Source organism: Thamnophis elegans, chromosome 2 (genome assembly GCF_009769535.1).
Source record: "Thamnophis elegans isolate rThaEle1 chromosome 2, rThaEle1.pri, whole genome shotgun sequence".
Lineage (NCBI taxonomy): Eukaryota > Metazoa > Chordata > Lepidosauria > Squamata > Colubridae > Thamnophis > Thamnophis elegans.
In genome coordinates, this window is record NC_045542.1 from 21,474,046 (window position 1) to 21,497,855 (window position 23,810).

General features: G+C 43.8%; 1 protein-coding gene across 2 annotated transcripts in view; it reads left to right on the forward strand.

Annotated features, from left to right (window-relative positions):
* The window catches only part of AGAP2 (ArfGAP with GTPase domain, ankyrin repeat and PH domain 2), a 99,175-nt gene that overhangs the window by 32,667 nt on the left and 42,698 nt on the right, over window positions 1–23,810 (forward strand). The gene's annotated exons all lie outside the window — the stretch shown is intronic.

Sequence of the window (23,810 nt, forward strand, 5' to 3'; positions counted from 1 at the left end):
ACAGTTGCAAACAGTGATCAGGTGACAACCGGGACATTGCAACTCTCATAAACATGAGCCAGTTGGCAAGCATCTGAATTTTTTATCATGTGGCCATGGGCATGCTGCAATGGTTGTAGGTGTGTATAAACGATTGTAAGTCACATTTTTCAGTGCTGCTGAAACTTTGAACGGTCACTAAGCGAACTATTGTAAGTCAAGGACTACCTGTAAAAGTAAAACTGGTTTCTTTGTTTATAGCGGTAAGGTTCTGTAGAGATCATGTGAAGGGTCATTCCCCTTTGGCAGAAATTCCTACCTAGCCTTGCTTTCCACTCCCAGTTTGATTCTGTTCTGGATCTGATTTGTAGGAAGTCCAGTGCATTTTTTTTTATGTACAATATGCACAGGTCATAGAATGTGTCAACTCGAAAGCAAACCTGCTGAAGCCATCTTGTGCTTCCTCAAAGTTGCCACGAAGCCTGAGAGGGGGAAGGGAAGGGGAAAGTAGATAGCCTGGCTAATAGTCAAACGAAAAAAATTTCTGTGGGAACCAAGGTCATTGTAACAGGGAGCTGTGGAAGGAGGAGAAGAGCCTGCCATCCATCTTCATTGGACAATGTAATCGGTGACACCTGGGAGAGGGGATTTTACTCTTTTAATTAGATGAAAACTGTGGGAACTGTTAGAGTTGGTTTTCACCGGCTGTGCCAATATGATGTATCCAATAAACATGTTCTTTGAGGAATCTACCTGCTTTGGAGTTCTGCTCTCAATGGGTGCATTACTTGGAATGCTGACAGAATGAAGTAAAAACAAGTTTGGGATACAGCATTTTATTTTTCCTTTTGTGTGAGGGGAATTTTTCCCCCCTGCAGGCTCCATGGCAACTCAGAGTAGGACACCTCTTTTTGTTCTTTGTTCTGACCACTTCGACACTTTTGAAAGTGACCGCAGATGAATTTTCAAGTCCTTTTTGAAAACTGATGATGGAAGTGCCCCAAAATTTTATCTGGCGACTTCCCTACCAGGAAGAGGCGTGAACTCCTTGCTCCAAGCCAACCTGCAGCAGAATCAGTCGCAATAATTTCTTGTGATGATTCCATAATTGCTCCCATCTACCCGGGTGCTGTTTTGGGTGCTGCTTGGCGTTTCTCTGCTTAAACTCCCACTCAGGGGCGTTCCACCCCCATTGTCTTAGCAGCCTTAAAAAAAAACAGGAGCTAATGACGGACAGGGGGATGAACAATACTGGTGGATCACCCCCCATTCCAGTTCCACCCTCTACCCGTTCCTCCGGTGCCCTCGCTTCCACCGAGTTTGGCAGGGCCTGACACTATAATGAGCTGCTTTGAGGGTGACTCAGAGCTTTGGAGCTGACAGTTACTTTCAGTTCTGAACCAACGTCATCACCCACAATTGTGCCTTTGAAGATCTCTTTCCTCTGCTCTTTTAGAGGAGGTAAACAGCTGCTCTTCTGTGTACACAAAGTCCTTGATGATGCCTCATGTTCTAGGCTGCGTTGTGAGGAGATGGTTGCCAGCATCATTAGCCCACAGTCAACCACTCTATTTGTCTTCTCTCAGCTCTATCTGCCGCTTCCAAGGGAGACCTTCTCTGAAAGTTGGAATGATTGGGCAATCTTAACAAGATCTGGCACAGGGATTTAAAAATGGTTTGACTCCAGATATTGGCATTACCCCTTCCCTTTTCTCTTCCCTGTTTTTTCCTATCATCTGCAGTTGTATTTTCTTTGGATGGCATTATAAACTAAAAATATAAAAATAAAAACAGGCATTGGCAAGCAATTCAGACTGCAGCTCCTGTCAGTTCCAGACACTTGGGCAACCACAAGAAATTGTGGGAATTACAGGTAGTCTGTTCTGACCTAGGCTTCCCCAAAAAGCACAAGGCAGAGTCCTGGTCCTGACAAAACCCCTTTTATTAAACGAATGTGAATTCCTCCAATTCACATTCAGCAAGGCCTGGCAAACAGTCTTTCAAAGGAATGTTTATGACTACAGACCTTATCTATCTTGGAAAGCTGCCATGTACATATTTTCTAAATGAGGTGCGGTGCAAGGAAAGACTTGGCACAGAGTGTCTAGATTCATGGACAGATCTGCACACTCCTGAAACAAATGTCTAACGAATGACCGAACAAATTGTTTTCGGCAAAAGCCCACTCCCCTTTCGCTTCTCTTTTATGTCCTATGGGAGGGCCAATCACCTTCCACCTGTGACTTTACTGATTGGCCCTTTTCTTCTGGCAGCTCTGTGCATGTGCATACTGGGAACAGGCTCCAGCTGTTCCTCTGCCTCACTGCTGTCTAGCTCCATAGGCACTGCCAGACGGCCTTGGCCCTGTCTCTGCCTCTGATGCAGAACCCTTGTCCGAGCCTTCCTCAGCTTCCAGGACTGGCCCATGTTCCTCCTTAACCTCCTCACTGTCTGACTCTGCTTGGGGGGGCCCAACATAGTCCTAGTACAAAGTGACGGTACAAAGTTAAACAGCGCTAAAAATGTGACTTACTGTATGACTGTTTTTCACAGTACGACCTTTGCAGCGTCCTCATAATCATGTGACCAAAATTCAGTTGCCTGGCAACTGTTTCATATTTAGGACTGCTGTGTCCCAACTCATGCAATCACCTTTTGCGATCTTCTGATAAGCAAAGTCAATGGAGAAGCCCGACTCACTTAACAACCGGGTTCCTAACTTATCAACTATACTTAACTACGGTGGCAAGAAAGGTTGTAAAATGGAGCAAACTCACTTAAAAGATGTCTCACTTAACAGCAGATACTTTGGGCTCAATTGCGGTCATAAGTCGAGGACTACCTGTATTCAAATTGGGATGATACCAGACTGCTTTCTTTGTGTGCTAATTAGAGGATATTTGTTGAGGGCATTTGGGTTTCATGTGATCCTCAGCTTTATTTTGGCGGCTCATAGGGATCCTCCTCCCAGCTGCACTGTCAAAATCCCATAATAAAAGAACAATTTTGGCAGCAAAATTGTGGGGGGGGGTCTTCCCCTCCCCCCAAATTGAGCCCTAAAATAAACTCACTTGGCCTTTGAAAGGGGTTAATATATTTTTTTCATTTTAACAATAGGGTTGTGCCAATTCCAGGGATGTTGCAAAATTGTCATGGCTCTCAAAGTCTTAACAATATATCTTTTATATAAAGTAAAGAGCCTGACCATTGATCCAAAATAACTGCCAACCTTTTGTATGGGGATATAAAGGCAGGGAAGATTGTAGCATCAGCTGTCCACTGTGGAGTTTGCCGTAGATTTTTAGTGCAGTTAACACCCCAACAGGATATCCTGCAAGAAGCTATTCCTAAGGTCATTGTAAATCCTGCTGGAAATTTCCCTCAATTATCAATTTTCACAGTGTTTGAAAACAGCTAATATAATTACTCCTGATGAATAAGGATCATTTTACAAGCAGGGAAACATTTATGAAATGAATGAAAGTTTTTCCAAGTCACCAATGTTTGCTAAAACCTTATGGAAGCTGATAGATTTATGACTTCTCTAAATCTGTTTGGAAACTGGCCTGAAGCGCTGGAGGCAGGCAAGTGTTGGGAGAAGATCATAGTGAAATACATAGATGAAGAGCATAATTTAGGTGGAACCTGCAGTGAAATGATGAGGGCAGTAGGAGACAGAGTTCTTATGGGGGTCATCCTATCCTTTGGGGAGTACTGGAGAAAGTGTAGATTTCATTTTGCATGTGTGCATGTATTGAAGGATACAAGGGAAAAGGATTCTTTCTGAAGTGGGAAACAGGTAGTCCTCAATTTATAAAATGGTCATTTAGTGACTGTTCAAAATTGCAACGGCACTGAAAAAAGCAACTGATGCCTGGTTTTCACACTTACAACCATTACAGCATCCCCAAAATTCAGATCCTTGGCAACTGGTTCAGACTTATGATGGTTGCAGTGTCCAGGGGTCATGTGATCAGCTTGTGTGACCTTCTGACAAGCAAAGGCAATGGGGAAACCAGGTGCACTTAATAACCGTGTTACTGACTTAACTAATGCAATGACTCACTTAACCACTGTGGCAAGAAAAGTAAAGTGGGGCAAACTCACTTAGCAAATGTTTCACTTAGCAGCATAAATGTTGAGCTCAATTGTGGGTAGTAACTCAAGAACTATATTATTCAGAGTTATGTACTGTGTTTATGAAATAGAAAAAAGCTTCTTTTAAGTCAAAGACAATGGTTTATATCAGGGGTGTCAAACACGCCATAGGCCAGATCCAGCCCATGATAGGCTGTAGAATTGACCCACAGGTCCTGGAGACAGCGAAGGACCGCTCCCTGCCACACGCACCCAGTTGGCTGCAATAACCAGGCCATGCCCCTCTGGCCCCCCAAGGGCAAACAAAATCCTGATGCAACCCGCACCGGGATCGAGTTTGACACCCCTGGTATAGATGGTCCTTCTATGAGCAGAATAGCTCCTTTTATGTGAAGGACTTTCCAAATTCAGGGACTATTTTACTTGCAGAGAATCGTTAAATAAGCACTAATTCCTTCTTCTTGCTGTCCCCATTCTCTTCCCCTCCCCCAGATGTGACCAAGAGTTAGGTTTGGTAAGGTGGCACAACCCGTTGAGAAGATTGTCAAGCTGGTTTGCTTATTTGTGGCTTAATTGTGCTGATTATTAGCATGATGTGAGAACCCAACACTTGGAAAGCACAGTTGATAGCAGAGAAATGGGCAATTTGAAGTGCCACCACTGAATGCACGCACCAGGGAAGCCTCCCAATAGACCTGCTGAAAAACTTACTATTTTAAGTTGGGAGAAATACAGAAATTATACTATAAACACCAAAATACGGTTCATTAAAAAAATTAAAACATGTGGCGCAATGAAAATCCCACAAAAGAACAGAAAATGCCAACCTTATCTATGTGTCAATTCTAACCTCATTTATTTTGCATCACTAGTCCAACCATAGTGTAACTTAGATCCACCACCAGAAGTGCAGCTTCTAAGCGCTTACTAAGCAATTGTCCAATTGGTTTAGAATAATGTGAATTCAGCGAGTTGCATTCAACAAACCAAAATGTTAAACATGCCATGGCTTAATATATGACCTAGTCATATGGACACATCTCACTGCATTACATATAAAACCTCAAATATCTTTGTGCTACACATGGAACTATATTTTACCTCTGAAATGTACAAGTTCTTTTCTCGATTGAAAACAAGCCCTCTGCATTCTGAAATGAAATTAATTGGTTCAATTTTAAAATAAGCATAAATATTCATGTTAAATATTTAATTAAAAGTAAATGCTGCTAGTCTCACAACTTTCTCTTCATCACTTTAGAATTACAATTTGATAACAATTTTCAGAGATTTCTGAAGGCCTTACTTCTGCTTTAAACTCAGGGGGCATTTTACTGATTAATTGATTTGTTAGACTTATAATCCCGAAGAACTCAAGAAGCACATACCACATTCTTTCTTCCAATATTTCACTAAAATATAATTGTGGTAAACCGGGATGGGCAGAGGTACAGTAAGTGGTCCCAGTGAGCTTCCAGAGCTGAGAGTGGACTCAAACCTGGTCCTTCGTGGTTCCAGTTCATCTCAGGGCCACACAGATCTCTTTGAGTATATAAAGCAACAACCATTATTCAGGAGAGATCAAATATGTGTTTTTGCCCCAGAAATGTATATGAGCAAAAGTGAAGTCCAAAGTGAATCTGACTCATGAACATACCAGGAATCCCATGCAAAAAGAGCAGCAGGGGCAAACTCTGATGCCCAATCTCAAAATATTTGAGGGAACAAGTAATGTAATATTTTCGAATACACAGATTTTGGAAAGTGATATCGTGCTGTGTTAGCTCTGCTGTTTTGATGGAGGATACACTTTTTGTTAATCATACTTACATTCTCTATCATTAAAAGTCTATTATAATAACAACAGCCTAATTCGAAAGATCTTTGTTCAGAAATAATTTCCCTAGTAAATGTGTACAATGGACCATTTAAAACAGAGAATAACAACTGACTTTAAGGACCCATATGTTGCTGACAACCAGACAGGAAGCTGCTTACAAGACCTGGCCTAATGAGGTGTTTAGCTGCAAAAGATTGAATGCTTTTCTTTATGTCCCTTAAATCCCCCACAAAAGATATTTTTGAATGGGTGCTCAATCATAAACCAAGCTTCCATACATGAATAAAGTCCCATGGACTGTATTGTGGTATCTTCCATACTGTGTTTTTAACAGATGCCTTGTCTCTGTCATTAGAGAATATTATATAAAGATTGTCTGGGTGTAGCAGAGTTATCCAAGCATCATTTAATCTATCCAAATATAACAGGATAGTAGCGATTGTGAAACAAATACCAAAATTAAACAGAAGCAGCAAATAATGTATAACCAGGAGACTCCATGTAAACAATATCTGCAAAAACAAAACATTTAATCTGTATGATTATGTATTGTCCAGTCATTTTTAGCAAGAATAAGAGATAAAGTCTTAAGTATGGGTGTGCCTCACAATTTGCTAGGACTGCCCATATAGTATTGAAAAACTGACAAGAGTCTTTTCAGTACCTTGGAGAGCACAACATAGTTGAAATTGATCGTGTTCCCTCTGGATGTATTGCCGAACCAGTAAGAAGCAATTTGTATCAAAGATACAGTGTATACCCTGTTAACAGTTCACTTCCTTCTTAAAGTTCAGAAAAAATAAGAGGACAGTCTGAAAAGCCCAAAAAATAATGACAGTTTTCCTAAAAAATCTATAAATGTATTCTTATGCATATAGGTTAAGATGGTGAGGAGGGAAATCCTAGCTTAACTACAATGAAAGTTAATAAACATCAATTTAGGGTGATGTGTGAGCCCATTTATGGCTCCAGTTAAATATCTAAATTTCATTTTCATCAGACTGACAATGGTCTTGCAATTTGGGGTGCCTTATTTCCATTTTGCAGATGAAGAACTACGTATGGTCAACAAGCAGACTAAGATTTAAATTTATATTATTAGTATTTAAAATATTCTATAGCCTTGTCTGGCTCCCTCACCTCTGGAAAGTGGACTTGGAATACTAAAATCTGGCCTCAACTGGGAATTTGGAGAAAAAAACCCTTTTTGGAAGAAGAAAGTACCAAGTTACCTATGTAGTGCAGTACTGAAGGCTACTTCTGCTGACTGGCACTGCCCATAGTTTGATTCTCACTGGCTCGGATTGACTCAACCTTCCATCCTTCTGAGGTCGGTAAAATGAGGACCCAGATTGTTGCGGGAAAGATGCTGACTCTGTAAACTACTTAGAGAGGGCTAGTAAAGCACTGTGAAGCGGTATGTAACTCTAAGTACTATTGCTATCTGAGTCAAGAACCTGCTGTGACCTGCCAGTGACCAGCAGAGCTGGCAGCAGATTCAGTGAGGAGGTTGGGGAGGAACATGGGGCAGTCCTGGAGTCTGAGGAAGGCTCTGATGAGGACTCTGTGTAAGAGGCAGAGAGGGGGGTCAGAGCCCTATGCCAGTTATCAGCTGCCTTTAGAATCAGATATCAGTGAGGCAGTCGAACAGCTGGAGCCTGTTCCCAGTGTGCGCATGTGCAGAGTTCCTAGACGAAGAGAATAGCTAAAGAACAGGGCTCGACTTGGGAGTAAGGCCACAGGTGCATGATGAATGCCCCCTCCCAGAGGAAATAAAAGAGGAGCGAAAGCGGAGTGGAGTTTGCAGAAGACACTTAGTTCGCTTAATTTGGTTGGTAACTCTCCAAGACTCCTTACCAAGTTTTGCAGATATCAGCCTGGCAGCTCTCCAAGCCAGATAAGGTCTGTGACTGTAATCCTCCCTTGAAAGACTTTGCTCGATATGAATGAGCAGAATTTACAGTAAATCAATAAAAGGATTTTTGTCAGGGACAAGGAGTCTGCTTCATGCTGTCGGGAAGGCCTGGGTCAGAACAGAACCATACCAGAGAGACCTACAGAAGGAATACTTATTTAGACTGTGCTGTTTTAGTATATCAAATTATATTTGATATATCAAATTATATATATCAGCCAATGATATCAATTCCTATATCTATTCAGTAGGACTTACTAGACATCCCACGATCCATTAGGCCATCTTTCAAAGTTATTTCCATACCTAATCAGAAAAATAGAAATCATCATGGATGGGAGCAACTTCTAATCTCTTGCCAGCTTTCCCATTTGACATTGCTTGTGAGAAACTCAGAAATCACTTCTCCTCCTCATCTGATCTGTGGAACTGCCTGTCAATTTGCTGAGGGGAAAGGGAACATCAACCAAGGAAAAGTACAGTCCCAATCCCCATCCTGGCATGTCCTTAAGGACCACTTCCCTCCAGGGAGGATGAGGGCTCACCTGCTAAGCACTGGTGCTTCCCAGGCAGCCCAGCCTCACAAAGCAGCCAATCACCATTCACATGATGGGTGTTGTTGCCAGCTGATTGGGCACAGCAGTGGAGCGGAAGTGATTTCTGACTTCCTGCCAGCTTCCCCATTGAGTTTGCTTGTGGCAAGTTGGCAGAGAACATCAGAAACCACTCCTCCTCTTCCCCAGCTGACTCATGGAACTGTCTGCTGGTAGTAGAGGGAATAAAAGAAGTCAAAGACTACAAGGAAAACTGCATATCCCCTCCCAATCCCACCATGTCCCAAAGGGTCCCATCCCTCCAAGGGGGAAGAGGGCTCATCCATTGACTACAGGCGCTCCCAGTAAGTCCTAACTCATCAGCAGGCATCCAAGTCACTCCCTTGTTCTTTCTTTGCTGCTCACCACTGTTAAAAGATTCCAAATTTCAGTCTCAGTTCCAAAGCAACCAATTGTTGTTCATCTATCAGGTCATGCTGCCCACCAGTTGGTTACAGGAACTAGAGGAAAAACGGGCAGAGATATGACTCTCCCATCTTCCTTGTGCCACATAATCAATGGGTTTCTGGGAAGCATAAATGGAAGGTCTGGTAGCTCTGAAGCAGCCACAGCTTCCCAAAATTTCATTCCCATGAGAGTCCAGCGTTCTGTAAGTTAGCCCATTTGAGTTACCTTAGTAACTCAATAATTTCACACAATTGAAAATCATAAACAAAAAGACACAAGAGTTTTTAGTAATATACTATTGGGACATTATTTCAGAGATATTTCCTTACCAGATTCCTCAATGCCACAATGGCAAAGCTTCTAAGGTACTGGAAAAATTCTTAAAATTTTAAGGAGATAATTAAGAAATATCTCTGCCTTGAAAGTACGTTCTGTATGATGTCATAAAATACTTTATGATGGCTTTTATGCCATTAACTTTCTATAACATTTGCCAAATTTCAATTCCACGGGAATAATGGATTCTGGATGCATTCTGTAAGTTTCCCCATTGGAGCTATATTGGTTGAAATATTTTGCTCTATAGTGCACCATTTTGCCCAGTTAAAGGTTACAGACAAAGGTTTTAGTAGTACATAGACAGAGTTCAGTGGCAACCTAGTTCCAAATAAGGCTCCATAAAATTGTAGTTAATTTGATCCAAATAAAAAGTGGACTGGGGCAAGGAAATTATATCAGCTTTGAGAATCTTCTGTCTGGTTCAGCTACTTTATCTGATGTAAGCAGATTCATGTTTACATCACAAGCCTATATTACTGTGAAGTCATGAACATCTTAATGTGAAATTTGTCAAAAATCCACAGGATACTCATTAAAATTTATCACAGAAGGTTTGAGATTAGACATCTAGGCTATGTGGTCTTAGGAAACTCTTATCTCTCTGCTTTATTTTGGGTTGGAAAGCAACCCATCATTTTTTTGAAGTAGCATAGCAGATTATTAAAAAGAATAATTTTGTAAATTAAATGGAATACCCCCAGTTAATACTATTGTAGTTTAATAATACAAAACCCACTTCATTTCACACTACGGTGAAATAAACTTGTGGTATATATTGGGGGTGAATAAAATTGCAGAGTGCAGCCAGTCACTGCCTTCAATTAAGAGTGCATCAATTATATGTGTATGTTTGTGGCATGTGTAGTTGTTTTCTTTTTTCTTTTTAAAAAAGATGGATACTTAAAATGATTGGTGGAATTTCTTTTTCTTTTCCTTTTATAGTATTGAAATTCTTCTTCAGGACATTTTTCCACTTAGCAAGCTCTCTGACTCTTCACAATCAATCTCTTCAGTTTAGGTCAAATTCCAGGCTGTACATGTAGAATTATAGTATTTATTTTTCATATTGGCTTGCATTACCTGGCAATCACCCACCCACCCCATAGACTGTCCCCTATTTCTGTTTCTTCTCTTTACACTCCACTGCTGTTATCTCTTAGGAATCACATAAGCACAATAGGATTCCATCCTAAAACAGAAGCCTGGGTACAGTATCCAAATTCTGATGGGAGATATTAAACATGACATGGCTCTATTATCCACTGCTCTCGTTTTCCAGCTAATGCTTAGCTGTACTTTATGGTAACCATGTGGCTTTTTGCAGGACAAAGGGACATATAGACCAAGTAAAGAAACAAGAGACTGAGATCGGTGGTAGAAATAATATTCCCTGGACACATGTGCCAGACTGCTTTTGATGGCTCTCTTCCCTCCCCCACCCACCCCCATTTTCTCCCTAGCAATAAGCCTCTGTCTGAGCAGATGTGTTCATTAGAATGAATTATAAGGGTGTAAAATGACTTCTTCAGTTTTCTTTTTGATCCTCGCTGATTGACAGCTTAAAAAGAAAAAAAGGAACCAGCCCGGAGAATCAGTATGCAGCAAGCTTAGGAAGAAAAAGCAGGGGGAGGGGAAGAATCTATTAGAAATACGCTTTGTTTTGAGTTCTCTGGCACCCAATCATACTTCTAAGCCTTTACAAACTGGCAACTAGCAGCTGTCAGCTCTAATCATCCTGCATAATCGACTGAAACCTGCACATCAAGCCGATGGGAAGGGCTGTGGAATGCGCTTGGCTCCCCAGAGTGTTTTGTGAGCTAGAGGCCACAGATAAAAAATGTTTGGGTCCCCAGCAGATCTTACTAAGAAGATCTTTTGGGATTTCATTGGAGGCAGGCCTAGCACAAGTTCAGCAACTTTTTACTGAACCCCCAAATCATGGAAGTAACTGAAGTGAATAAGGGTAGTCCTCGCCTTAACAACAGTTCGCATAGCGACAATTCGAAGTTACAACGGCGCTGAAAAAAGTGACTTGTAGGACCGTTTTTCACACTTATGACTGTTGCAGCATCCCCATGATCATGTGACTAATATTTGGATGCTTGACAACTGGTTCATATTAGCACTTAGCAATAGCACTTAGATTTATATACCGCTTCACAGTGCTTTACAGCTCTCTCTAAGTGGTTCACAAAGTCAGCCTCTTGCCCCCAACAATCTGGGTCCTCATTTTACCCACCTCGGAAGGTTAGAAGGCTGAGTCAGCCTTGAGCCTGGTAAGAATCGAATTGCCAAATTGCAGGCAGCCGGCAATAAGCAGGAGTAGCCTGCAGTACTGCACTCTAACCACTGCACCACCATGGCTCATATTTGTGATGGTTGCAGTGTCCAGGGTCACATGATCCCTTTTTGCGACCTTCTGACAAGCAAAGACAATGGGGAAGCCAGATTCAATTAGTAACCACGTTAGTAACAGCTGCAGTGATTCACTTAACAAATGTGGCGAGAAAAGTCGTAAAATGGGGCAACTGACTTAACAAATTTCTCACTTAGCAACATATATTCTGGGCTCAATTGGGATCATAAGTTGAGGATTGCCTGTACCAAGGTCTGGTTTTAAAGGTAGTCTTCAACTTAGGAATCACAGTTAGGACCAGAATTTCCATTTCTAAACAAGGCAGTTGTTAAGTGAGTCACGCAGATTGTATGACCTTTTTTTGCTAGGGTTGTTAAGCAAATACTTGCGTGGTTAAGTGAAGAATGTGGTCATTAAACATTAAAACTGATTTTTCCCTTTGACTTTGCTTATCAGCAGCTGACTGAGAAGGTTGCATGAAACACCACAATTGTCATAAATACATGCTGATTGCCAAGTGCCTGAATTTTCATGTGACTCCGGGGATGTGGCTGTAACAGTTAAAAGTGGCATTTCACGTGGTCTCTAAACAAATGGTTGCAAATCAATTTGACTACCTCTGCTGCAGCATTCCCCAACCTTTTGGGTGTGGCTGCAGCGGGAGGGAGGTCAGCGATAGTTTCATGCACGCAGCCTAGATCCTGCACATGTACAAATGAAGCTTTGCACACTCACCCACTACTTTGCATGTCCCGGTTCCCAAAAGCCACAGACCAGTACCATCTGTGGACCAGGGGGTCCACAGGGGTTGAGTATCCCTGCTCCACTGGATATACTTCTGCCTTAGTTATGTTGCTGTTGCCCTATACCAGTGATGGCGAACCTTTTTCGGCTTCCGTGCCACAAGTGGGGGGAGCGCAGGAGCGGTCATGTGCAGGCGTGCCACACCCATACTGTTATGTGCATAACCCCAGTGCGGATGTGTGCATGACCAGCACTCCCCCAATTTTTGGCGTGCTTTCTTCACCTTCCCCAGGCTCCAGAGGCTTTATAGGAGCCTGGGGAGGGCGAAAACAACCTCCACGACCCCTCGGATGCCCTCCAGAGGCTTCAGGAGCTTCCCAGAAGCCTCCGGAGCACAAAAAAGTGGCCCTACGGACAAACCAGAAGTTCAGGAACGCACTTCCGGTTTGCTCGTAGAGCCGGTTTTAGCCCTCCAGAGCCTTCAAGGATGCCTCCTGAAGGCCCCTGAACGCTCCAGAGGACGAAAAACGGCCCTACGGATAAACTGGAAGTCACTTCCGGTTTGCTTGTACGATCATTTTTTGCCCTCCAGAGCCTTCACTGATGCCCCCTGAAGGCTCCAGAGGGCTAAAACCAGCCCTACAAGCAAACCAGAAGTCTGTTCCTGAAGTTTCGGTTTGCCGGTTTTTCACACTCCAGAAGGCAAAAACTGGCCTCAAATCAAGGCTGAAGTCAGCTGGCCAGTGTGCATATGCGCGCTGGCCAGCTGACAGGGCAACGCCTCACGTGCCCTGACAAATAGCTCCACGTTCCACCTGTGGTTCGCCATCACAGCCCTATAGACTCCCTAAAATTCCTATATAAAGAAATATATATTGGCCTTTGGTATTCAATCATAATTTACCTACTAAGATTTAGGCAGAAAGACTTTCCAGAACAAAGTTGAGACTTTGGAACAGGTTTATTTAGAAACTAATTGTGCGCTACTAAATTCTAATACAGTAACCAAAAATATTTGTGTTTACAGTAAAATGGTAAAATATCATTCCTATCATTTTTGTGGTAGTTATTTCCTGGCTTGCTTTAAAGCAGACCTGTCAAACTGGTGGCCCATGCTTCACCTGCAAGCCATGCCCACCCCAGCTTCCACAAAGGCAAAAATGTGATACATCACGTGACATGATTGAGTTTGACACCCGTGCTTTAAAGGGTTGACAAGTTACAACCCTAGATGAATCAAGATGCCTATAAGCGATGGTTACTCACGTTTTGACCATCTCCCAGTTTGATCACGCAGTCTTCCAATATGAAACAGTATGCCAATTCAGAGTGCCTGGCACTACTTATCTTCTTTCTTTCTTTCTTTCTTTCTTTCTTTCTTTCTTTCTTTCTTTCTTTGTGTATGTATGTCTGTGTGTATATATAGTGGTGGTTGTGTGTGTGTGTGTAACTTTGTGTATATTTGTAACTCTAAATACACACACACACACAGACACACACACAGACAGACAAACACACACACACACACACACATATATATATATTGTTCGAGTCTGGAATGACTCGAACAATTTCAACCAAACTTGGTACACAGATGACTTACTCTCTGGAGAGAAATACTGTGGGGTAAGACACCCCCAACACCCCTTGGTGTGTGTGTTCTGTTAAGATACAGCCTGTTGTGTCATACTGCCATGCTGGCTTCTCCTGTACAGAGCAGTGGAGTTGCCATGGTAACAGCTTCACAGTACTCCACAAGGAGGCTCCTTCTGGTAAGGGGGAAAATCCAACATTAGAAATTATGTTTGATCCGGACATTTCCCCCCTATAAATAAATACCTGGGAAATGCATAAAACTGGCTTACCTGTGCCATTTGGCTGAGGTTGAATCTACCTGTCCTGTAAAAAATTGCAAGGAGGCCTGCTGGGTCCCCACTCTAACTGAGGGTAATGGGACATGAATTGTATATTCCTATTCTGGCCTGTGCAGCTTTTTCTCTTTTGGCATTTCTCAAAGCCATTGAAACAATCCAACTCCACCTTGCATTTAACCAGAATTGTTAGCCATATTGGGTTTAGCGGACAAATTCTTAGCGGACAAAATTGCTCGGTTTCGGTCGGACTTGGACTCCACCCCTGCAGTTCCAGCCGAGGCACAAGAGGATCAGATGGAACATCTCTGGGTTGAGTTTCAGGATGTTACCCCCGGGGATGTGGACAAGGCCATGAGGGCTGTGAGTGCCTCCACCTGCGTACTGGACCCGTGTCCCTCATGGCTGGTTACCAGCAGCAGTGAGGTGACACGAGGCTGGATCCAGGCGGTCGTGACCGCCTCTCTTCGGGAGGGGAACTTCCCCGCCGCACTGAAAGCGGCGGTGGTGAGACCCCTCCTAAAGAAGCCATCTTTGGATCCAGCTGTCCTTAATAACTATCGTCCAGTCTCCAACCTTCCCTTCCTTGGGAAGGTTGTTGAGAAGGTGGTGGCCTTTCAGCTCCAGCGGTCCTTGGAGGAAGCAAACTATCTCGACCCCTTCCAGTCAGGCTTCAGACCCGGTTACAGCACAGAAACCGCTTTGGTCGCATTGACTGATGATCTCTGGAGAGCCAGAGATGGAGGATTTCCCTCCATCCTGGTTCTCCTTGACCTCTCAGCGGCTTTCGATACCATCGACCATGGTATCCTTCTGCGACGACTGCGAGAGGTGGGAGTGGGAGGCACCGTGCTGCGGTGGTTCTCTTCCTACCTCTCAGACAGGTTGCAGTCGGTGTTAGTGGGGGGGCAGAGATCGTCCCCTAGGCCCCTAACATATGGGGTGCCTCAGGGTTCGGTCTTATCCCCCCTACTATTCAACATCTACATGAAACCGCTGGGAGAGATCATCCGCAGGCACGGGATCAGATACCATCAATATGCGGACGATACTCAACTGTATCTGTCCGCCCCGTGCCAACTCAATGAAGCGGCAGACGTGATGAACCGAGGCCTGGAGGCGGTTATGGACTGGATGAGGGCTAACAAGCTTGTGCTCAACCCAGAAAAGACCGAGTGGCTGTTGTGTTTCCCTCCCAAGGATTCCACCAATATTCCATCTCTCAGGCTGGGGGGTCAAATTCTATACCCCTCAGAGAGGGTCCGCAACTTGGGAGTCCTCCTAGATCCACAGCTATCCTTCGACCACCATTTGACGGCTGTGGCTAGGGGGGCATTCGCCCAGGTTCGCCTGGTGCGCCAGTTGCGACCCTACCTGAATCGGGAGGCACTCACAACAGTCACTCGGGCCCTCGTGACCTCTAGGCTGGAATACTGCAATGTGCTCTACATGGGGCTGCCCTTGAAGAGCATCCGGCGTCTTCAGCTGGTACAGAACGCAGCCGCGCGAGCGATTGTGGGTGCACCGCGGTTCACCCACATTACACCTATCCTCCGCGAGCTGCGCTGGCTACCTGTCGATTTCCGGATGCGCTTCAAGGTGCTGTTAATCACCCATAAAGCCCTACATGGTAGTGGATCTGGATACTTGAGAGACCGCCTTCTGCCAATCACCTCCCTGCGACCAATAAGATCACACAGATTGGGCCTCCTCCGTATTCCATCGGCCAGCCAGTGTCGGCTGGCAACTACAAGGAGGAGGGCCTTCTCAGTAGTCGCCCCGACCCTTTGGAACGAACTCCCCGTGGAGATTCGTACCCTCACCACCGTCCAGGCCTTCCGCACAGCCTTGAAGAACTGGCTAGCCCGTCAGGCCTGGGGATGAAGATAGTTGCCCCTCCCGAATGATGAATGCATGTTGGTTACTGTTTTTATTATATGTGTCTTTGTTATTGTCTGCATTTCCCCTTCCCTGATTTTATGTGAGCCGCCCTGAGTCCCCTCAGGGAAAAGGGCGGCCTACAAATGTCAATAAAATCAAATCAAATCAAATCAAAATTTACAAATAAAATTGGTTTTTTTAAATACTTTGGCCCCCAGAATCTGTAGGTTTTGGCAGATTGCCCAAATTGTTAAACAAATGAACAAACGGAGTTGATATTTTCAGCATGGGCTCTGGAGATTTGGGCTGTTGATGTGGGGGTTGGACTCATACTGCACATTAAGCCAAAATAGATGAGACACACAGGGTTAGTAAGTTATAGCACTCCAGATGTTAACTATAACTCCCAACATCCTTCGTCATTGACAAAGCTTCCTGAGGATGCTAGAGGTTACAATCCAAGACTAAGCAGACGCACCATGAGTTGAAGACTACAGATTTAATTAAAAGCAAGAGGATAAGTGGACCTTTTAGTAAGTAAAGAACTCAGAAGAAAAGATCTTTAAAAAGTTGATCTCCTTTGGGTCTAATCTTCATTTTAAAATGGTAATTAACTGGGTTTTTTAAAGCAAAAAATAAAATAAAATAAAAGCAAAGCATTGTATATAAACTGAGCAGTGAATAAATAATAAAGAATACATTACTTTGTCTGTGACACTATTTCACCGCAAATTCGGACTAACGATTATTAAAGGAAGTTTTGGAAATGGAACTGCCTTATATCACGCATCATGCTACAATTTGAGTGTCGACTGATCTTGATTTTCGCAACAGATAAAATATTTCTTGATGTTTTAATTATTAACTTGTTGAATCGGCTGACATAAAATGTAGCAATCATAACCTATTGCTTTCTTGATAACATGGGGCTGACTGCACTGAAAGGTTGTGACAAGCTACGCACTGCAGGCAAAGCTACCAAGTGGTTGACTAGGCAGCCATCTTCTTCAATTCATACACATATTGCCAAGACTTTGATGATTCAGTGTGTTTTATAGCTCTGTTTAAGCTGTTTAATGTACGGGAACTGCCACTAATCCGAGAAAGATGGACTAGAAACTAGCTACTTCATTCCTATTGGCTAGTAGGAACTCAAGAGTAAATAAGAGGATAATTAGTCCCCTAATGGCAATAGATTGAAGACCTGCATAGTGGGGTGTTCACCTGTGGTTGTTTTATTAGTGAGATTCATATGACCACTGATTTGAAATTGTTTCAGGCTAGTTCTCGAGATTTCCCCCACCACAAAAGGGTCCTCTTTCATTCCTTTGTTTAGATGCCTGCCTGTTGGTTTAAAGTGTGTAATTAACAGATTGTGGGGGCCACTAAACTGGCAGCTTAAATCAAGGCCATCATGTATCAAATGGCTCAGTGGTAGTTGATTTGTTTTTCTCAATTAAAAAAAAAAGCCCTAGCATGAGATTTCCCCAAAGGGTAAGCAGAGATAGAAGTGCTACATCCACATCAAACTGGTACCAACCCAGCCCTCAAGCCGAGCTGCCAAAACTGAGCTGCAAAATTATGGATGACTGCCAGATGCCCAGAATTTGAGTTTTATAGCAGTGTGTTGCTGCCATTTAGTGAGTGTCTATATTTCTGCAGCACAGATCTAATAGTCCTGCTATAAGGCAAGATTATGCCGTTTGCCTTGACTGGCAGGATTTTGAGGCAGCAGGCCTCATTTTCGTGTGTTCCTATCTACAAAAGGAAATTTTCCTGGATAACACCTTACACCCAGGGGTGGGCTTCAAAAATTTTAGTAAGAGGTTCTCTGCCCGGTTGCTGGGTGGGCGTGGCCATGGTGGGTGTGGCCTAGTCAGCCCCCTGCACCATGGGGGGGCGTTTTTGCCCACCCCAGGCTCTGGAGGCTTTTCTCAAGCCTTCTGGTAGACCCATTTTTTGCTCTCCCCGCACACCCTACACTTACCTGCATCCAAAATAGGTTGTATGGGAACTCCTGGGAGGGCAGGGCTATCCAGGAGTGGAATTTGGGGGTTCTCCAAACTGCACAGAATCTTAGTTAGAGGTTCTCCCGAACCCCTGCAAATCCCCAGCAGCCCACTCCTGCTTACACCTTCTCTCAGTCATACCAATAGTGTAGGATCTGAATTGCTCACTTGCTTGTCTGGTTCCTCTGGGCCTAATCCATAATTTGGAGGGAGACAGCTGGTGCTGCCCCTTGCTCTTCACTTGCTTGGAGGGTAGGTGATTAGAGAATGGGGGCAAAGAGAAAGAACGCTCTCTAAATATGGGTCTCTCAACATCAGTCTGACAGTATTAATCCCCATCTCCAGTCCTGTGGGGATGCATTAATGAGTTGCAATTGCCAATTATCTCTGAACAGTTGGCACTTTCCCTACGTCTGGGAGTGTCATTTGGAGATTACACCTCAGAGAGCGTAAAGTCTTGGGGTATTTCTACTGCTTTCGCACCAGAGGATATTTGTCAATGAAAATCAGGCCCAAGAGGAATTCTGAGGCCAAAGGATGCATGTGCAAAGAGAGCGGGTATCTGTAAATGAAAACAGTTTTGGGTACAGTCAGGGTAGATATAAGACTGATTGAAAGAGGAAATGCTGCCCTGTTTTCTGCCCTTTTTAAAATTCACTGAAAAGGCAGTACAGTAAGAAGCTATTTCAGACAAGTCTTGTCAAAGCAGTTAAGCAGCTTCGCTTTTGTGGCTTTACTGATGATTTTGCATTCATTTGGGGGTAGTTCCCTGTCTTAGCTGATATCCTGATGCCAAAATACAAAATAAGCATTTTTGTTCACTAAGTCTAACCTCAGAACAACTTGAAGTAGGCATATCTTTGGCAGTTAGGATGCGAGCCTATTACACATACAAATATTCTTCTCAGTTGCTAAATACTAACTAGGCCTTCTCCTATCTAAAATGGGCTTATTGGCAATTTTCCACCTCTCTCATTCAGAGGAATAAGCAGGTGGCCTGGATTTCCCGGATGACCATCTGGCAGGGACATTTTTGATCTTCCTTCTTCCACTTATCTCCTGCACAGCTTTGTGATATCAGTATTGGTGGGTCTCCTAGTGCTTTTCACTGGGTTTGCCTCCAGGTCTAAACCTCAAATCCTTGATGGATTTCGCTACATAGAACCAACAAGACACTATGGCAAGGAGAAGACTCATTACAGCAGGGGTGGGTTGCTGCGGGTTTGCAAGCGGTTCAGGCGATTCTCTAGCTAAGGATCTGACCAGTTTGGTGAACCCACAAATCCCACCCCTGGCTGATCCCACCCATCCTCTCCCAGGAGTCTCCACGCAGCCCGTTTGAGATGCCAGGTAAGTATAGGGCCCACGCAGAGGCGCTGGGAGGGTCAAAAACAGGCCTCCCAGAAGTTCCAAATGGAGGTAATGGCCCCGTTTCTGGCCTCTGGAGGGCTTCCGGACCCAGGGGAGGCAGCTTTCGCCCTCCTGGAGCTCGAGGAAAGCCTCCAGAGCCTGGGGAAGGCAAAAACGCCCCCCCCCCCCATGGTGCATGAGGCCAACTAGGCCCCAGCACTATAGCCACACCCACTCATCAACTGGCCAGAGAAGCCGTTGCTAAAAATTTTGAAGCCCACCCCTGGATTACAGACTTATTTTTTGTGAGCATTACTTGAGTGAAATGATGTAGACAAATTCATTAGAATTTAGAGAGCATGTATTGAGCATACACCCCAAGTGCCTGGGATGAGAAAATTGTCTCTTCTCAACATGATCGCCATGGTTACAACAATACAGGTAGTCCCTGACTTATGACTATAATGGAGCCCAAAATGTATATTGCTAAACAAGACAGTTGTTAAGTTAGTTTTTGCTCCATTTTATAACCTTTCTTGCCATAGTTGTTAAGTGACTCACTGCTGCTGTTAAGTTAATAGCACAGCTGTTTATTGAGTCTGATTCCCCATTGACTTCCCTTGTCAGAAGGTCCCAAAAGATGAGCATATGACCCCAGGGCACTGGATCTGTCATCAATATGAGCCAATTGCCAAGCATCAGAATATGGATCACGTGACCATGGGAACACTGCAACAGTCTTAAATGTGAAAAAGAGTCATATGTCACTTTTTTCAGTGCCATTGTAACTTTGAATGGCCACTAAATGAATGGTTGTAAATTGAGGATTACCTGTACATTTACCAGAAGGTGAACAACTGCAACCCCCAATACTCTTTCCCAACCCAGTGGGGCCTTTGTGGGATCCCCAATCATTACTGCAGTTAAATAAGAGGCAAGCTTTGCTTTGCAGTGTCAATATAATTTTTGTTCATTTGAAAAGAAATTGTGTAGGACATCTAATCAGCACTAAGAGAGGTAAAGAAGCATGGCTGGCTGGGGAATTCTGGGAATTGAAGTCCACAGGTCTTAAAGTTGCCAAGGTTGGTCACCTTTGCTGTAAAAGGTTTTTGAAACCCCTGTGGGTTCCTCAAAACTTGGAAGGAAAATGGGAACAAGGCTCTCCAAAGAGTTAACTAGAAATGAACTTTGGACTGTGTCCTGATATGAGTCGTAGCCCTTGGTTCTCCATATAAATGAAAGAGTAGAGCTGTATCCTTGCACAGAGAAGAACTGAACCCTACAAAGGTTCAAGGTAAGGGTTTCCCTGTCCAGTTGTGTCCGACTATAAGGTGCGGTTGCTCATCCCCGTTTCTTAGTTGAGGGAGCCAGAAATGTCTAAAGACATTTTCCGTGGCCATGTGTCCAGTATGGCTATACACCAGGGGTGTCAAACTGAAAGCCTGTGAGCCAGATCTGGCCAATGGGGTACTAAAATCCAGCCCACAGGTCAGCCTGGAAATATCAAAGAACCGGCTCACGGTGCCTCTGCCAGTGAAAACGGGCCATGTGACGGCCCCCACATGGCCTGTTTTGGTCGGCAGTGTGCTGGAGGAGGCGTCCATCCCTTCCTCCCCACACTGCCCCCCTTGGCCCGCAGAGGAGAATTACAGTGCTGATCCGGCCCTCAAAGAAATCCAGTTTGAAACCCCTGCTATACACTAAAGGTGCATGGAACGTTGTTACTTTCCCACGGAGCAATCTATTCAAATTTTCATGCTTTCGAACTGCTAGGTGGGCAGGAGCTCGGGCAGGAATGGGAGCTTACCTGGTTGCGCAGCTAGGGCATAGCTATCTAGATAATCCACTAACTTCTCTTCCATTTAATTATTCCTGTTCATACTAATGGAAATGCCATTTGAGGTGTCCTGAATTGGAAAATACAGGGAGCTAAGCATGGGTTTGCATAGAAATTTATTGTCATGGTGATCTAAAATTATAAACAGCATTCCAGCTTTGCACAAGCCTACTGAGCAATATTCCTTTCACAACCAAAAAAGGAAGAAACAAAGGGTGATAGAGAGGAGGAGGGAGGCCATGTGAGTTGTCCCCGTCACAGCATATCTTTTTGCACATTTGAGTTCAGGTTTTGATATGGCATCCCCAGAAGAGAGACTATTGCAACTTTGAGGGGAGGGTTGGATGGAGAAAGCTGCTAGCCTCCCTGTCCACCCTGCATGCTCTTCACTTACCTCATAATCTGAGAGAACATTGTCAGCCCCTGGCAGTCACTCCAAAGAGAGACCCATGTTTGAGTAGGAACTTTCCTTTGTAAGAGAATTATGTATGGACTTTAGGGCAGCTGTGACAATGGATGATGCTTTTTTTATACACATACTTAATATTGCTACCAGGAGCTTCAATCACAATTTCTCATCCATCTCTCAACCCCATCAACAGAATAACTATATTCAGCCTGAGTGGTAATTTTTTGTATAGTAAGATGAAATGTATTTAATGCAAGAGCAGGGTACTTTAAAGTATTTAAACCAAATACGAATGATGCAAATGAAATTTACTGGTTAAAAAGATGATGAAACATGTGGAGATGCCTAAATTAACCTCTTTGATTAGAGGGGGGGGCAATAACTACATTTGTGGCTGACTGGAAAGCCCTTATAGACTTTTAGCATAAAACAGGGGGATGGGGGAATGCACATATGATCTTTGTGTTGGATGGTTAGAAAAAATCTGGATAATAGAGTGAGTTCTCTTTTGTAATCATAGAGTAAGAGATAATTTTGTAATTGCCCTTGTATTTGCTGCAAAGAAAATCAGAAGCTTTTTTCCTGTTACTTTTTACTCTTTCTTTCTGCAGTTTTTCCTTTCTTTTCTTTCTTTGCTGCTTTTACTTTTTATTAGTTTGTGTTGGTTCTTGGTAAAACATTCAATAAAAAATATTTTAGCAAAATGAAGCAACATTAAAAATGGAAGACTATCAAGGGCTTAAAATTGGGATTACCAAGTGGTACTGTTTACTTTCAGAGGAAAAGCAACATGGGTGGTAGAACTGAAATCTTTACCAGTCAAAAGATGGTAGTGTATGGCTGCCACCAGATAAACAATTACGATCAAAAATAAGCTTAATCGTCAGTCAGTGCCTGTATACATTCACTTTTCTCCAAACTTGTGAGCTCCCAGAATTATTAGGCTCCCATAAACTGTAACCAATAAGATCAATGGTACTGATGGCTAGGAATAATGAAAGTACAAATCCATAATCTACAGGTCATCGTGTAGGAAAGTTGCATTAAGGAAGGGTATAGATCAGAGGTGGGTTGCTACCGGTTCAGCCCGGTTCGATTGAACTGGTAGTGGAATTCAGGCCTGGCTCGCAGAACCCGCAGCGATCCAGGTCTGTCACACCCCTGAACCAGCTTCCTTGCCAATGCTGGGCGCCACCATATATTTTTTTTGTGACTGCATGTGTGCAGTTCACTGTAAATTGTTCTGCGTATGCACAAAGAACAATTTACACTGAACAGTGCGCACACGTGCAGCGCACATCTGGCACGCACGCAGGTTGCGAACTGGTAGTAAGACCGGCAACAATCCACCCATGGTATGGAAGTATGTTATATTCAGAAGAAGCGAGAGCCTTCAACTTGGGTGCAGAAGTACATTCCGTCATATCCTTTTTCAAACTCGAGTCACCTTGGATTCAAGCTTGACTCTTGTTGAACTACATGGATGCAGTTTCCTTGGTAAACATGAAAGCAGTTTGCCATTGCCTTATTTCAGGGTGTTGTTTTGACTTCTAACTTTAGCTCACAGCCCTGGATGGCTCCATCCAGGTACTAACCAGAGTCAATCCTGCTTAGCTTTCTAGATTGTTTGTTTGTTTGTTTATTATATTTATATGCTGCCCTTTTCCCCCGAAGGGGACTCAGGGCGGCTCACAACTCAAACCAGGGAAGGGGGATACAGACAAAAATTAAAAAACGACACATAACAATGCATAATTTAAAACACATGACAGTCATACCATTCGAGACGGGGGCAACAGCTCTTTAGCCCCAGGCCTGTCGGAACAGCCAGGTTTTAAGGGCTATGCGGAAGGCCTGGAGGGTGGTGAGGGTTCGAATCTCCACGGGGAGTTCGTTCCAGAGGGTCGGAGCAGCCACAGAGAAGGCTCTCCTCCGGGTAGTCGCCAGTCGACACTGGCCGACGGATGGAATTCGGAGGAGGCCTAATCTGTGGGATCTAATCCGTCTAGTGGAGGTAATTGGCAGCAGGCGGTCTCTCAAGTACCCAGCCAAGATCAACAAGGTACACAACCTAACTGGGCTTTCCCTTTACTGGGCCCACCAAATAATTTGGTGGGTCAATAAGGTAGTAAAAGGCAAAAGGCACTTTTGTTGTTGGTATTGGTGTTGGAAAGGGACATT